Here is a 14,852-nt window from a genome sequence, read left to right as displayed (position 1 = left end):
ACCCCCGTGTCCTGAGCAGGTCATCCAGAACTGAGACACCTTGGACATCTCCCTCAACACCCACCACCCCTGCCTCCTTCCAGCCCCCTCTCCCGCTGCCAGAGCCCTGACTGGATATCCGCATCTCTGATCAAGCGGAGCATTTACAGGGACACAACGTTGTTTAAGTTTCGGTTTGCTGATGTGGGACCCCGGGCAGGAGAGCCTCTTCTTGGGCCTAGAAATTCATTTTAACAAGGGTGACCAACAAACCCAGTGGGATTATAGTGGAGAACAAGGCGCTGCCTTAAGGAAGCTTATGTCTTGTAAGCAACAAGTAAACAAACAGATTTTTAAGCCAGGTGATCTGGTCACATCTGTGGACTCTGCTCCATCTCTTTAGCCCACTGTTTTCTGTTGGAGCCACATGGTGAACCCCAGCCCTGGACAAATTCAGTGTTCATCTCTGCAGCTGAATATTAACAGGGAGAAATTGAGACCACAAAGATTGGTCCCACCTAGAATCGGGGTCCACATCCTCAACTGGGCCTTCCACCTGCCTGGGGATGCTAGCCCAGTCCTCCCTCCAGCTCGCCCGTTCTCTTAAGCAGCTGTTTCCAGTATCCGCCACTGTCTTCAGCCCTTGGAGCCCACACCCTCTTCCCCTCGCTGCCAGCAAGAACACAGGCTTCCCAGAGAACTAGGAAGCTTCAGATGAGCACTCTCTCCACCTCCTTACAGAATTTTCTACTCCTCCTTTCCTCTTCTCCTCCTGCTGGGTGATTTTCTGGCTCTGCTGCCCAGATGCGGGCATGAGCAAGGTTAGGTTTATCGGAGCCTCCGGTGCAATGACAGAGGGCAAGACAAGGGGGAGTGGAGGGAGCTTTTCAAGCGTGGCTGATATGCCGCATCGTGGGAACGAAGCGGGGGAAGAAGGAAGGAAGAAGAGAAGGCAGGAGAGGCTGATGCACGGGAGACGCTGGACTGTCAGGGGACCCAGGAAGCAAAGAACAGTGCGGGTAGCTGAGCCAACCAGCTGGAAGGCCGGGTCACTAAACAGAGTGAGATGTGGGAACTAGCGCCCTCCAGAGCAGAGCCGTGGGCGCCTGCAGAGGCCAGGCTGTGGCTGGGGGAATGACGGTTGAGGTACCCAGATGATGGTGGTTGGGGGGAGCCAGATGCCGTGGGGGATGCCAGCAAGGAGGAAGGACAGAGGCTGATGTGGGGCATCCAAGCCCCTTGGGGCGCGCCCTGCCATCCCCTTGTCAACTCTTGCTGAGGTTGACCTAAACTGGTCAGCTTTAAAGGAGCAGGGTTATTTTGTTTTGTCTTGTTTTACTGGAGGAGTAATGATTTGTAAAGCCCTAACATAACCTTTAAAATAGACTGGCATAGCTTGAATCCATTGTTTCTTTGTTTTGTGAATGTGGGAAACCAGTGACTCCTTTGCATCTCAGTTTCCTCATGTGTAAAATGGAATAATTATAACACAGTGCCTGGCACACCATAAAAAAACAACGGCATGATACGACTGATTTTCACATTGTATTTAGTCATTTGTCCAGGTGTCAGTCTCCTCGGCAAGACTGTGAGCTACTTGAGGGGCTGATTTCACACACGTGGTAAGTGCTGGACAACGGTTGTGGCAAGAAGGGATGAATTCTCTGTGGGCTTTGGGCCAGAGCCCCTCCCCGGGTCTCAGGGGGTCCCTTTCACTGACACATTTCCTCTCCTCCTCCTCCTGCTGTGGATCTCCTCCCTCGCCTCCCTGCCCCTCACTGAGGTCTTGATCCTCCTGACCACGTTCAGGTAAACTGCTGACCTTCCCATAAGAGCTTCTGACAAAACTTGCCATCTTCCAAAGCTGGCGATTTTCACTACAGCCGTGGCAAAGAATCGCTGCGCCACCTGGTGGCGATCCGTGGGAACTTCCTCTTTCTCAGAACCGGGAATCCAGGCGAGAAAGAACCCTGAGTCCAGAATGCAGAATCCCGGCCAGAAAGAAACCGTGGACCCTGGACTGGAGTATCCGTGATGGACGCACACGCACGCCAAGCTCTCTCCTTTGAAAATATACACAGATAAATGCTTTCCCGCGCATGATGACAGGACAAACACACAAATACTGTATGACATTTTGATAGTGATATTTTAATTGAATAATTGGTTTAATTATTTATATTTTAATTACTTATAAATAATTATTTAATTACAGCAGTTATTGTAATTGAATCCTGCTACGAGCTAGGTATTTTACATACTTCTTTTTATCTCGTTTAGTTTTTACATCTGCCCTGCAAGGAAGAAAATGCTTCAGTCTTCCAGGTGGGCTACCTGCAGCTCAGCAAACTCTCAGATCCGCGCTCTGGGGGCCCAGGACCAGGGAGGAGGACCAGTGGGTACTAGACCCAGCACTGTCTGACTCCAGCCTCTCTCCCTCTTCTCAATGCTTTCGGGGTTTCAAGAAGAACCCAGTCAGATCTACATAGTTTTTCTTCCCTTCCTTTCGTTCTCCCTGGTTGGGTCCCTGGCATGGCCTCAGGCTCAGGCAGGAGCTGCTGCCAGCAAACGCAAGGACTGTAAATCAGTGGAGAATTTGCTGCAAGCCCTGCGTTAGCCCTTTGCAAGCTGTACCTTATTCAGTCCTCACAGCAACCCTGGGCGGGAGGCCCTCATTCTATCTAACTGCCCAGTGAGAGAACCTGCCCTGAGTCACAACTGGTCATGGGAGGCCCCCTGTGAGCCCAGACTTCCAAGTCCCCGCTCTGAGTCACCAGCCAGCGGTCCTACCCAGGCTTCTTTACATATTTGTCAATATCAAGTTGTGATGCAGATTTTGATTTTGATTCAATAGTGCTTACAAGAGCAATAATTCAAGTGTGGACTCCTGGCCTCCAGCTGGGCAGCAGGGGCTTCTGCCATCCTCCCCGCCCCCAACCCCTCCACCCCAACCCCCCGCTTCCTCTTGGCTCTTCCAACCCCTTCCAACCCCTTTGTAGCTAAGTCCCTGCACTAAACCCCTCTTTGCTTGAAATATCTAGAGTGTTTCTGTTTTCCTGGTTGGACAGTGACTGACGTACCTTCTATCTATCTCTCAGTTTCTCATGGAATATAAAAGCATTCATACTATCATGACTATGTCTCACGTTTCCCAAGTCACCATATAATACTTTAATTACTTTTAAAACCATGCTCTGGATCTTTCTTCTATGAATGCCACGTTTTTATAGATACTTTTGAAAGGATTATGTACTTCACCTAAAAGTGTTGGGGGTTTGTTTGTTTGTTAATGTAGCGATTATTTTTATCGTATTCATCTACAGCGTACCACATTCTGCAAAGCAGCTGGTGATCTTTTTTATAGGGAATCAACCAGTTCTCTCTCCAGACACTATATTGAGAAAGGAAAACTCTGCCCTGCCGTGAATCGGGCTGGATAATAGACACACACAAAGCCAGCTGTGAGGTTAACTGGAAACAGTATTTCTCCCAAGGTCATGCTACAGCTATAAAATGTCATAACAAACCCCCTTTTGAGTGACTTCTGCTTTCTTAGTGAGAAACCTTCTAAAATCAACAGCTGTCAGAAACTTTGCTGTTTGAAATCAAATCAGCAAGAATGAAACAGTCCCCTTTTGCCTGGAAGATCTATGTCTTACCCTAAATTACCCCAAAGCTAGCAGCTTTCTAGACAAGACATTACATAGCTATTTAGCTTCATAATTTCCAAGAAACAGGGCCCCGAGTCCACTTTGCAGTTTAGACCCAAAGCTGACCCTTACACACAGCCCTGTTTGCCTTGGAGGCTGTTCAAACATTGCCTTATTTGAATTTTACCCAAACTCTCTTCCCCTAATCAAGTAATCACCTTACCTGTTTCTTTTTTGGGGGGGAAATGCCCCAGGGCTCTGCTGGTACACAGTCTCCTTCATTTCCATGAGCCGATAAACCTGACTTTGTCCAATGTGGTGTTTGTCCTGATGGCCTTTGACTGAGCAGGCTTGGACAGTATCCACAGACCCGAATGTTTCCACTTCATATACAGGGCCCCCACCCTCCATCCCAGCGACCAAGGAGGCTGATTTATCATTCCAGAGTTGTCTGATAAGCAGATAACAGATGAAAAGAGTAGAATGGATTGGAAGGGGTTACTCACCTAAGTTCAGAGACAGGCAAACAAGATCATCTTTATTCCCTAACAGAGAATGCAGCCCAATTGCTCTTATAATAGATTTAGTGGCTCTCTCCCTAGGAGACGGTGATAAGTACACGCTCAATGTCTCTGATGAAGTTGTATTTCAAAGCATATTATGTGTTGTCCTCAGTGTTTTAGTTACTTATTGTTGTGTAACAAATTACCCCAAAACCTAGCAGCTTAACACAACAATAATTGATTATCTCATACAGTTTCTGAGGCAAGGAATTCTCATTATGCACATTGCTAGAGTTTTTAGGGAATTTAAATCCAGATAAAAATAAAGTTAATACAATTCCTATTTGAATGGAGATATTATCTATTTAAATGAAGTTCGTATGAATGCAACCTTGTGAAAGCTTTTGTTGTTGTTGTCCTCGTTGTTGTGTGTTTTACTGTATCAGCATATTCGTATTCCTCAGCTCTGAAATACAAATACACTTTGTGTTAGGATCCATAAGCCATAGAAATTGAGCAATTCAAAAGTAGAGCAAGTTTATAATAACATCAAAATATTTTAGGGAAACATAGCTATTAATGGCTCATTTTGATTGTGCCCAAAGAAAAACTAATAAAACTAATTATATATTCATATACATATATATGTGTATATATATATAATAGAGGTGTAATTCATTTAGGACCCTGAAGTGACCTTTTACTTTATATAACAACCTCTGTTGCAATGGTTGGTTAATGTAAATCAGCCCCTTTCTCCTCATGGGTTTTCTTTATTAAACATAGAAAAGGTAAAGAGGGAGGACATTTTAAAAGTCTTTTCTATGAATGTAATTTATTCCAACTAGTATATTTTTATATTTGGTATCAAGTTTAACATGCATTCTAGTAACGTGTCAATATTTTTCAAATACCTCATCAGGACTTGATAAAAGATAAGGCAGTATAGAGCACTGGCTGCATCGGGCAATGGACTCCAACAGACTTGAGCTTGAGTTCTGGCTATGCCCCTCACTAGTGTGTGAGCTTTTACCAAACCAAAATGGGTTCACTGCTTGGTGAGTTGAAATCAAAGCCTTCGCCAAAAGTAGTTGTCATACAAAGTACGGTTTATTTGTAACAAATAAGGAGACCATGGGGAATCACTTCCAAAGCCATGGCTCCCCGAGCAAGGGAAAGCAAGGGCCTTTTATTTAGGATGGGGAATGAATATTCAAAAGGGAAGTTTGGTCATCACATGTAGAGGTGGGTACAAGCTCTCGCAGGTGCAGTTTGAAAGCATGCTTTCACATACGTAGCATGTTATGCTAATAAGCTCTTCCTGGGGTGGAGATCTTAACATTAAAATGAAGCAAAGGTAACTTTTGGACACTTCTCAGCCCATCTGCGCATGTGTTGCTCTTGCAGTGGGGTTTGGACCGGTTCAGGGTGGTTGGTGATTACATCTCTTAACATCACTGAAAAGCAACTTTGAGAAACAGTTAAGTGCTTTCAAAACCTCCCTTGAGTTACTCAGGGCAGTTAGCTGGTGACGCTTGGACAACCTAACCTCTCTGACTCTTCATTTTCTCCAAAGTAAACTGGGAATAATAATACATAAATGCCATGGAGTTGCTCTGAAGACTAAATGGGATGTGTAAATAAACCCTCTTAGTGCTGTGCCTGGCACATCATAATCATTCTTTAAGTGATAGCTGTAATTACTGCAGCCTACCCGCACATAGAAAGGCAGTGTTGCCATGTCTAAATGTCTATGTCCATTGGTCAACTTGAAAAATTAAAAATTCTGTTAACACAGAAGAATAAGTAAGAGTAAGAATAAAGCTCTGTCTTGATAATTTCATTTCCTTTCGTTTTTCCATTAGTCTGATATACCTTTGTCCATTCTTTGTTTTTAGCCTTCCTGAATCATTTTGTCTTGGGTATGTTTCTTGTTTGCACCAGGGAAGCTGAATTATTATTTTGGGTCTAGTTTTATGACTCAAAGATATTTTTGCTTGAGGGCCATTAGGATTTTATCATTTTTTGAAATCTAACAGTTTTATTAGGCAATATCTCAGAGTTGATATTTCTGGGTTAATTTCTCCAGTACCAGGGAGCCCCTTCTATGGGCTGGTCTTTTTTCATTTCTTCTTGCCATTCCTGTCCATCAAGTTAATACTCAAATCCTACAACTAAGCAGATAGTTACCTTCTTGAATCAGAAAAGATCAACTCTTTGAATTAAAATATCAATTTGAACGTTAAACGCCAAAACATATTAGTTCTAACTAGCAACCTAAATGTTGTGCAGGGAAGTAGACCGTATAACAAATATCACAAAAATGAAAACAAATCTTCATTCACTTTCCAATATTCTTTGTAAAAGTTACAGAAAACTAGTTTCTTTATGACAACGAAATCAAATTGGAGTTAGTTCAAGTTATTGTATGTTGTTTGAGGAGTTGCTGGATACTATCTTTTTTGTGTGTGTGTGTATGTGAGGAAGATCAGCCCTGAGCTAACATCTGTGCTAATCCTCCTCTTTTTGCTGAGGAAGACCGGCTCTGAGCTAACATCTATTGCCAATCCTCCTCCTTCCCCTCCCCACCCAAAGCCCCAGTAGATAGTTGTATGTCATAGTTGCACATCCTTCTAGTTGCTGTATGTGGGACGCAGCCTCAGCATGGCCAGAGAAGCGGTGCGTCGGTGCACGCCCTGGATCTGAACCCGGGCCGCCAGCAGCGGAGCGCACACACTTAACTGCTAAGCCACGGAGCCGGCCCTATCTTTATTTTATTTTATTTTATTTTTTTAAAGATTTTTTATTTATTCATTTTTTTCCCCCCAAAGCCCCAGTAGATAGTTGCATGTCATAGGTTCACATCCTTCTAGTTGCTGTACGTGGGACTCGGCCTCGGGTTGGACGGAGAAGTGGTGCCTCGGGGCGCGCCCGGGATCCGAACCCGGGCCGCCAGCATCAGAGCGCGCGCACTTAACCGCCAAGCCACGGAGCCGGCCCTCTTTATTTTTTTTAAGTTGTTAATTATGAAGCATTGCAGCACATAGGAGATGATCACAGACATCCTTTCAAGTAACAGCCACCCAGATGTAAAAGACGTTAACATTTTGCTTTAGATCTCTTTCCCTTAAAGAAATAAACTGATACTCCCCAACTCTTTCCTCTCCCTTCTTTCTTCCTTTCCTCACGGTCACCACTATCCAGCAGATGGCACATACATAATCCTTGGTATATATCTTATTTTCATACTTATCATAACTCTGTATGGACCCTACACAATATATAGTATTGTTTTATGTGCTTTGAAAATTAACATAATTGGAACGACATTGTCAGCATCCTTTTGCAACATTATGTTTTTATTATTTATCCCTATTGGTACCTGTGGTAGGCAGACTAATAGCCCCGCAATGATATACACATCCTAATCCCCAAAACCTATGATTGGGTTACCTTATATGGCAAAAGGGACTTTGTAGTTGTGATTAAGTCAAGGATCTTGAGATGGGGAGATTATTCTGGATTATCTGGGGAGATTATTCTGGATTATCTGGGTGGGCCTAGTGTAATCACAAGGGTCTTTATAAGTGAAAGAGAAAGGCAGGAGAGTCAGAGTCCAAGTGATGCAATGTGAGAAAGACTCAACCCTCTACTGCTGGCTTTGAAGATGGAAGGGGCCACAAGCCAAGGAATGTAGGCAGCTTCTAGAAGCTGGAAGAGGCAAGAAAATAGATTCTGTTCTAGAGCCTCCACAAAGGAACATAGCTGTGCTGACACCTTCATTTTAGCTCATTGAGAACTATTTCAGACTTCTGACCTCCAAAACTTTAGGATAATACATTTGTGTTGTTTGAAGCCACTAAGTCTGTGATAATTGGTCATCACAGTAATAGGAAATTAATGCAGTACATATTTCTGACAAATTAGCTCCCATGAAAAATGAATAAAATGTAAAGGATAGAATCCAGCTACAAACAAAACTCAGTTCCTATGAATGAACTAGATCTTGCTCCATTCAATTAAATGCGGTGACATTGGAAGATTTTCTAAAATAATAATGCTAGTTGATTTTTATTCTTTATACCAGAGACCTAAGAAGTAAAAATGAGGATAAAGAGAGAAAGTCTGATGTAGCCCCCACACACACACATACAATAAAAATAACTTTTCTTGGTGTAAGTTGGCATCACTATTAAGGAAATTTGGTTTTTGGCAAAACAAGCCCAAAAAGTACTATATATTTTGAAACTTGATGTCTAGATTAAAGATAAAATATAATAAACAAAGGCTATATTCTGCCAGTATATGTGAAGTTAAAATTTCCAAACTTAGAATGAGTTTAGTATAGTCCTTATAATTTGATATTAGAAAAATCTTTAACAACATTCGAAGAAAAGCAATGCTAATTCTGTTAGACATTGTTTTCCTGCGGGGCCTCTAAATAGCTTTATTTTGGAAAAAGAACAATCTGCTATATATTGAGGCAGGAACTATGAAAAACAAAATTAATAAAGAGCAAGCTTCAGAACTATTTGCATTCATGTCATAATATTTCATTATAACTATCTTAACAAATTCCTGCATATCTTAATTTTTTCCAAAGTTCCTTTTTAATGATTTCATACAAATTTAAAATTGGTAATTTTTCTGAGCATGCATAAGAAAATATCTTGAGACTCTTGTGTATTTTTCACAATTGATTATTCTCATCTTTTTGAAATAGTAGGGTTAAACAGTCAGTTCAAACAAGTCCTCCGCATCGTGTTTCATCTATTAAGTGATTAAAAATCACGAGCTTCACTGAAAACAAAAACTACCTATGATCAAAGACTTATGAAGTGGCTTTCAATATGAGGATGAGCTGTAGCAGGCAATGAGAAATCTTTTAAATATCCTTGAATCTAGGTGAAATTACAGTCAAATATATTTTTCAATGTGAAAAAGATACTTTAAGAAAAAATTTGTTTATTGAGGTGAAATTCACATCATATAAAATTAACCATTTTCAAGTGTACAATTCAGTGGCATTTAGTACATTCACAATATTGTGCAACCAAAACATTATTTTTTAATTTCACCGACCTTTAAGACCCAGAATTATTCACCAAGTACAATACGTGATCCATATAAAGACTTCAATCATTTCAGCTAAAAGAGGCCAAATATCAAACAGCTATTCAACAGTGACAACTCTTTGTCTTTTCTGATGCCAACAAAGACGTCAAAATCCCTTCAGCTAAAAAGTCAACAGAGATCAAAGGGACTTCTAATGTTACTGCTGAGAAAAATGCATGCTCTCTTTGCACATTTTAATAAACCAGGAATGGCCAGTGACCTACAGGGTAGAGAATGTTCCACAGGCATTTCAAGAGAGAATAGTCAGAGTTTCCAGGGTAGATTTGATAGGTATTGGTGACATTAGAGATAATGATTACATGCTGATATTTGTAGTTTTTAGTACTATGTAATTTGGTCTTGCAATTCTTTAGTCAATTAACAACTTCAAATATAAGACCTAAATACCTGGAAAAGCTGAGAAAATGGTTTCTTATTCTCCAGTTAACGTGAACATAGACACTTGAATACTTATGGGATTTCACCTATTGAAGGAGCACAGTTTCTCCCCTTCTCCTGCCTTTGGATCTCCCATCAGTGCCTCCTTTTGGCAGAAGCTATCAGGATGTCAGCTGGAAAGAAAGCTGGGACTCTCAGATCCCACACTCCACGAGAGTTTGCAGACTCCCAGCTTAACATTATGGAACCAAGTGGAAAAGAGACATTGTAGCTGTAAGAGACAATTGGTCCATAATTGGCACAGTTCACCCCTTCGACTATGAAGCATCTATACCCTTCAATACACATTTAAATGTCCATTCAGCAACAATAAACCTCATGCTTCCACCTTACAAGATGCAAGTACACTTTGTACAAATAAAGATACTCTCACTATCTTCCTGAAAGGGGGAGATTTAAAGTCCCATCAGCCACTCTATCCCACTCTGGGTGACATTAATTCCTGCCTGGATGTTCTCTAACCCAAAGACCGAATTATACAGTTAATCACCACCAGCACTCTTCATATAAAATGATAGAGGAAAGGAGGAGGGGAAATTTTAGTTAATACACATGAATATATAAACAACAAGCAAGGAAGAAAATGTAATAACTGCTACAGTCCTTGTTATATAGCTGTTCACAAGGCCACGGTTGATATCCATAACTTCCTTCCTTCACTATCCATTTCATGTTCCTTTTCATCTCAGTTGGCTGTTCAGGTGAAGTTCATTACCCAGGGGAGTGGCCCAAACCTCCTTTCTTGGAGGGTCTTGTTCCCTAGCTGTCCTACCTTTACTGGTTGCTGTAGCCTTCCATTACATTTTACTAAGAAGTGTTCCAAACATCATACTCCTTACCCACTTTCTGTACCAGAATCCCTTCTCCCCTTGATAATCAAGATCAGTCACCCCAGCCAACCTGCCGGTTGGTTCAAGGGCCCTCATGGTCAAATGACAGTCCCCTGTAATAAACCTGCCCCGAGGCCACCTTTGGGAGTGGTGCCTTATTAGGAACTGAGCATTGACACCTATTTGTGGAAGATCCACCACACAGTGGTAGTCACAGTAGTGGGACCAGCCTTGTGAGAGGAAGTACAAGTTGTTGAGTCCATGTATTACCTACCTCCCCACCTGCGTTGGGCAGAGGGAGGAGTGACAGAAAAAAGAGGCTAACTGACATCCACAAAACAGGGCATCTTCTTCTTCTGATTATTAGGGTCCTCCTCTGCTCTTTGGTGAGCATTCACATGGAATATAAATATCTTCACAATTTTTGTCATTCCAAGACGTCCATCCACAGTCCCTCTTCCCAGACCTCCTGGTCCCCAGTCTTTCATTTTTCACGTCCCTGGCTATCTAGCCAAACCATTAACTACTGTCCATGAATCAATATAGACCATCTCTCCATCCAGGCAGTTCTTCTCTGCTGTGTTTTAGGGACTCTCCTGATTGAAGCCACAATGCTGCAGCTGCCTGCTTCCAGCTGATGCCAGCATATCATAAACTAAGCTCGAGCTTGTTGGTGTTTTTCCTCGGTGAAATGGTCATAGAAAACTCCCCAACAGAACTGACTTACGTGGGCTGTAAATACCATCTCATGACCCTTAGAGCCTCTCTGATCTAGATGCTGGTAAAATAAATGACATCCATTTTTCATCTAAGTGCTTGCACCTTCGGGCTCTACTTGAAAGAGAGTAGAGCTACCCTACTTTATTGGTTCCACCTGAAAGAAGAAGAAAAGCAATGAAGCGGATTAAGAAATCATATCTTGGGGGCTGGTCCCGTGGTGCAAGCGGTTGGGTGCACGCGCTCCGCTGCGGCCGCCCAGGGTTCGCCGGTTCGGATCCCGGGCGGGCACCGACGCACTGCTTGGCAAGCCATGCTGTGGTGGCGTCCCATATAAAGTGGAGGAAGATGGGCGTGGATGTTAGCCCAGGACCAGTCTTCCTCAGCAAAAAGAGGAGGATTGGCAGATGTTAGCTCAGGGCCGATCTTCCTCACACACAAAAAAAGAAGAAGAAATCATATCTTCTCAGCAACTGAAAAAAAGAGAACTAATTCAGGAATTGCCTTAAAATACCTAGAGCCTATCTGAGAAATAAGGAGAACCCAAATGAGCTTCAAGAAAACCAAAAGACCATATAATTAGATTTGGAGAAAATTGATCTCTTTCCTCTCCCTAGTCATTCATTCGTTGATGTTTTCCCTTATTTTGTAACTTGTTTATTCATCTATTCTAACATTCGCCAATCATCTACTTTATGTCAAGCACAGAGTAGACACAACAAAGAACAAATCAAAGCCCTTGCCCTCATGGAGCCTCTATCACAGGGGCAGGTTGCTATGAGAAGTAAATGGTTAATACTCATAAGAGCTCATAACAGGGCCTGGCACATATTAGGTACAAAGAAAATGTCAGTTATTCATACATTCCATTTTCTACCCACAATTTCTCACAGAAAGAGGGAAAATTTGAGAGGGGAAAGGAGCCTTCACGGGCAGGTGAGGCAACATCTCCATGTTACAGACATGGAAATGGAGGCCCAAAGAAGTCCTCGCAGGTCCCACAGGGTGTACGTGCTGGGGCCCAAGTCACAGCCTGAGACTAAGGTGAGCCCTCTGAGGAGTGAATTTGAGAGATTCCAGCACAGCATTACTGAGTCAGACAACTGAACGTATGTACCAACCCCATCTCTCCCTAATTAGGTGACTCTGGGCAGCCTCTATTTACCCATGAGGAGAAGGAGTATCTTGAGAGATTCACTGAGCTACTGAATGTGATGGTGTTTTTTAATAGAGGGGTGTAGTCCACTTGTGAGGGGACAAACTTCGGTGTTTCCTTGCTGTCCTTTTCTGCTTTTGTCTTTAAGGGACTCTCTTGAAAGATGGAATACAATGCAACCAGTGAAAACCACCTCTGGTTCACTTAAGCAAAGGAGAATCTTCTTGGAAGGCTTCAGGGATGGCCACAGACTTGAAAGGAAGCCAAGGTTCCCGAAGGACGGAGGCAGAGCCCCAGAAGTCTGGTGTGGGAACCAAGGGAAGATCTCTTCAGAGTCCTGGCCTTTGAACGAATGTTCTCCAACCATTTCCAGTTTTGTGCTACTCCAATTCAGGTTCTGGGAGAGATCCCCACTTTGTACTAACTTGAGTTACTTGCCCACCCTTGAGTGGGGGACGAGAAGCACCTTGAGTGACATTCCCCTAAAGATTGTATCCAGTCTAGAAAGCTATTTCCACAAAACAAAATGGTGGTACTCCTGCCAGAAGAACAGGAAATGTACCCTGGGCAGGCACACCCAACAGATGCCCACTACACTTAGCTCAGTGGCCTGGTCACAAGAGTATGCTCCCCAGTCAAATCTTAATTCCTTGAGACGACCCCTTTGTCTCCTCATCTATTAAACGGAGAAGAGGAAACCTACATGTGATTTAATTTAGACAAGTTAAATTAACCTGGGCTTAGGGATGCCCAGAAAGCTGGTTAAACAGAGTATGTCTGTGAGAGTGTTTCCAGAAGAGATTAGTATTTGAATCAGTAGACTGAGTAAAGAGCTTGCCCTCACCAATGCAGGTGGGCATCATCCAATCCATTGAAGGCCTGCATAGAAGAAAAAGGAGGAGGAAGGGTGAATTTTCTCTCTTTTCTTGAATTGGGACATCCGTCTTCTTCTGCCTTCGAACATTGGTGCTACTGGTTCTCAGGCCTTTGGACTCAGACCAGGACTTACACCATCGACCCCCCAGTTCTCAGGCTTTTGGATTCAGATTGGGACCATCAGCTCCCAGGGACAAAGACCAAAATACATATTCCTTATTATATCACAATCGGCCTCTTCAATGGCTAGAGCAATGCTGAGAACTGTCACCAGCCGTCAGCCCCTCTTGGCCTCTGGGCTCTGATGCAAAGGTTCTGCATCAGTCCAGCTCCTCCAAGAAGCTGAGTCCAGGATGAGATGAATGGTGCAAGGATTTTATTATGCCTGTGAGAGATAATGGTGATGGAGCTGGGAAGGGTTGGAAGCAATGTTAGACCCCATGCAAGTTTGACCCCAAGTGAAAGAGAGAGGGAAGAAAGACTTGCTAGAGGTGTCCTAGACCTCTGTGTGAGGTAAGGAAAGTTCTGCAAGACCAAAGGAGAACCCTCAAGCCAAAGTCGGCCCTCAGAAGAGGTCCATGTCTTCCAGGAGTTGCCTTAGCATCCCTGGCTAAAGCACCCCATCATTGGCTGGGAGCAGGTCAGCAGCAGTGGTCAGTTATGCCCCCTGTGGTTTGAGGTCTATGAGATGCATTCTATGACCACAGCAAGTTCACGGTCATGTATCCCTAAAGGAGCGTTCTGCCTAGAAATATGGAATTCTGAGAATTTAGGTCTATTGACTACAAATGTTCATATAATATCTGAATGATTATTAGTTTTGTCTTGTACCTTCCTTCTGGGGTCTCTGTTTTTGTTATTTGGGATTTTTTTGGTTTTTGAGAAAAGCCCATGTCCTTTGCTAAAATATTAGATACTTCTAATTGAAGACATGGCCATGAAAACCCTATAAATAGCAATGGAGCATTGTCTGATACAGAGCCGGAAGGTGAGAGGATGGCGAAAAAAAGAACTGGCAGGATTCTGCTCTGCTGTACACAGGGTCGCTAGGAGTCAGAATCATCTCAATGGCACTAACAAAAATTGAAGAGAGCTCTAAATTCTGTATTTCTTGACTTCCGGCTTAGCAATGCAAAAATTTGTTTCTGGAAGAAATATAATTACAGTAAATTGCCTCTGATCTTGATGTTGATGCCCAGATTTGCAGCTTTAGAACTTGTTTTATTAACTCATCCATGAATTAATATGCCTCCCATGAATTGAATTCACACAAGACTGGTTTATAAGCCATCATGCCAATTTATTAATGTTAAAAGAAGATAAAATCTTTGCAGTAAACCACAATTGTGGCCTTGATATTAGACCTATTAGATCTTAGGAGGCCAAATGAGAGATCAAGACTGCGAGGTAAGCATGGCAACAAAGGAAAGGAGGGTGGGGGGCTTTTATGGATCTCTCATGCCATAGGCAGGTGTGGTGAGCTTCTGCAGAGGGGAGGGAACCAAGGTTCTGACATCTTCTCTCTGGCATGTGGAGATGGGGTGGCTGCTGGCGGGGCACTGACTCA

Source organism: Ceratotherium simum, chromosome 40 (genome assembly GCF_057802395.1).
Source record: "Ceratotherium simum simum isolate JZ-2026a chromosome 40, ASM5780239v1, whole genome shotgun sequence".
Classification (NCBI taxonomy): Eukaryota; Metazoa; Chordata; class Mammalia; order Perissodactyla; family Rhinocerotidae; genus Ceratotherium; species Ceratotherium simum.
This window is presented reverse-complemented; position numbering follows the sequence as displayed.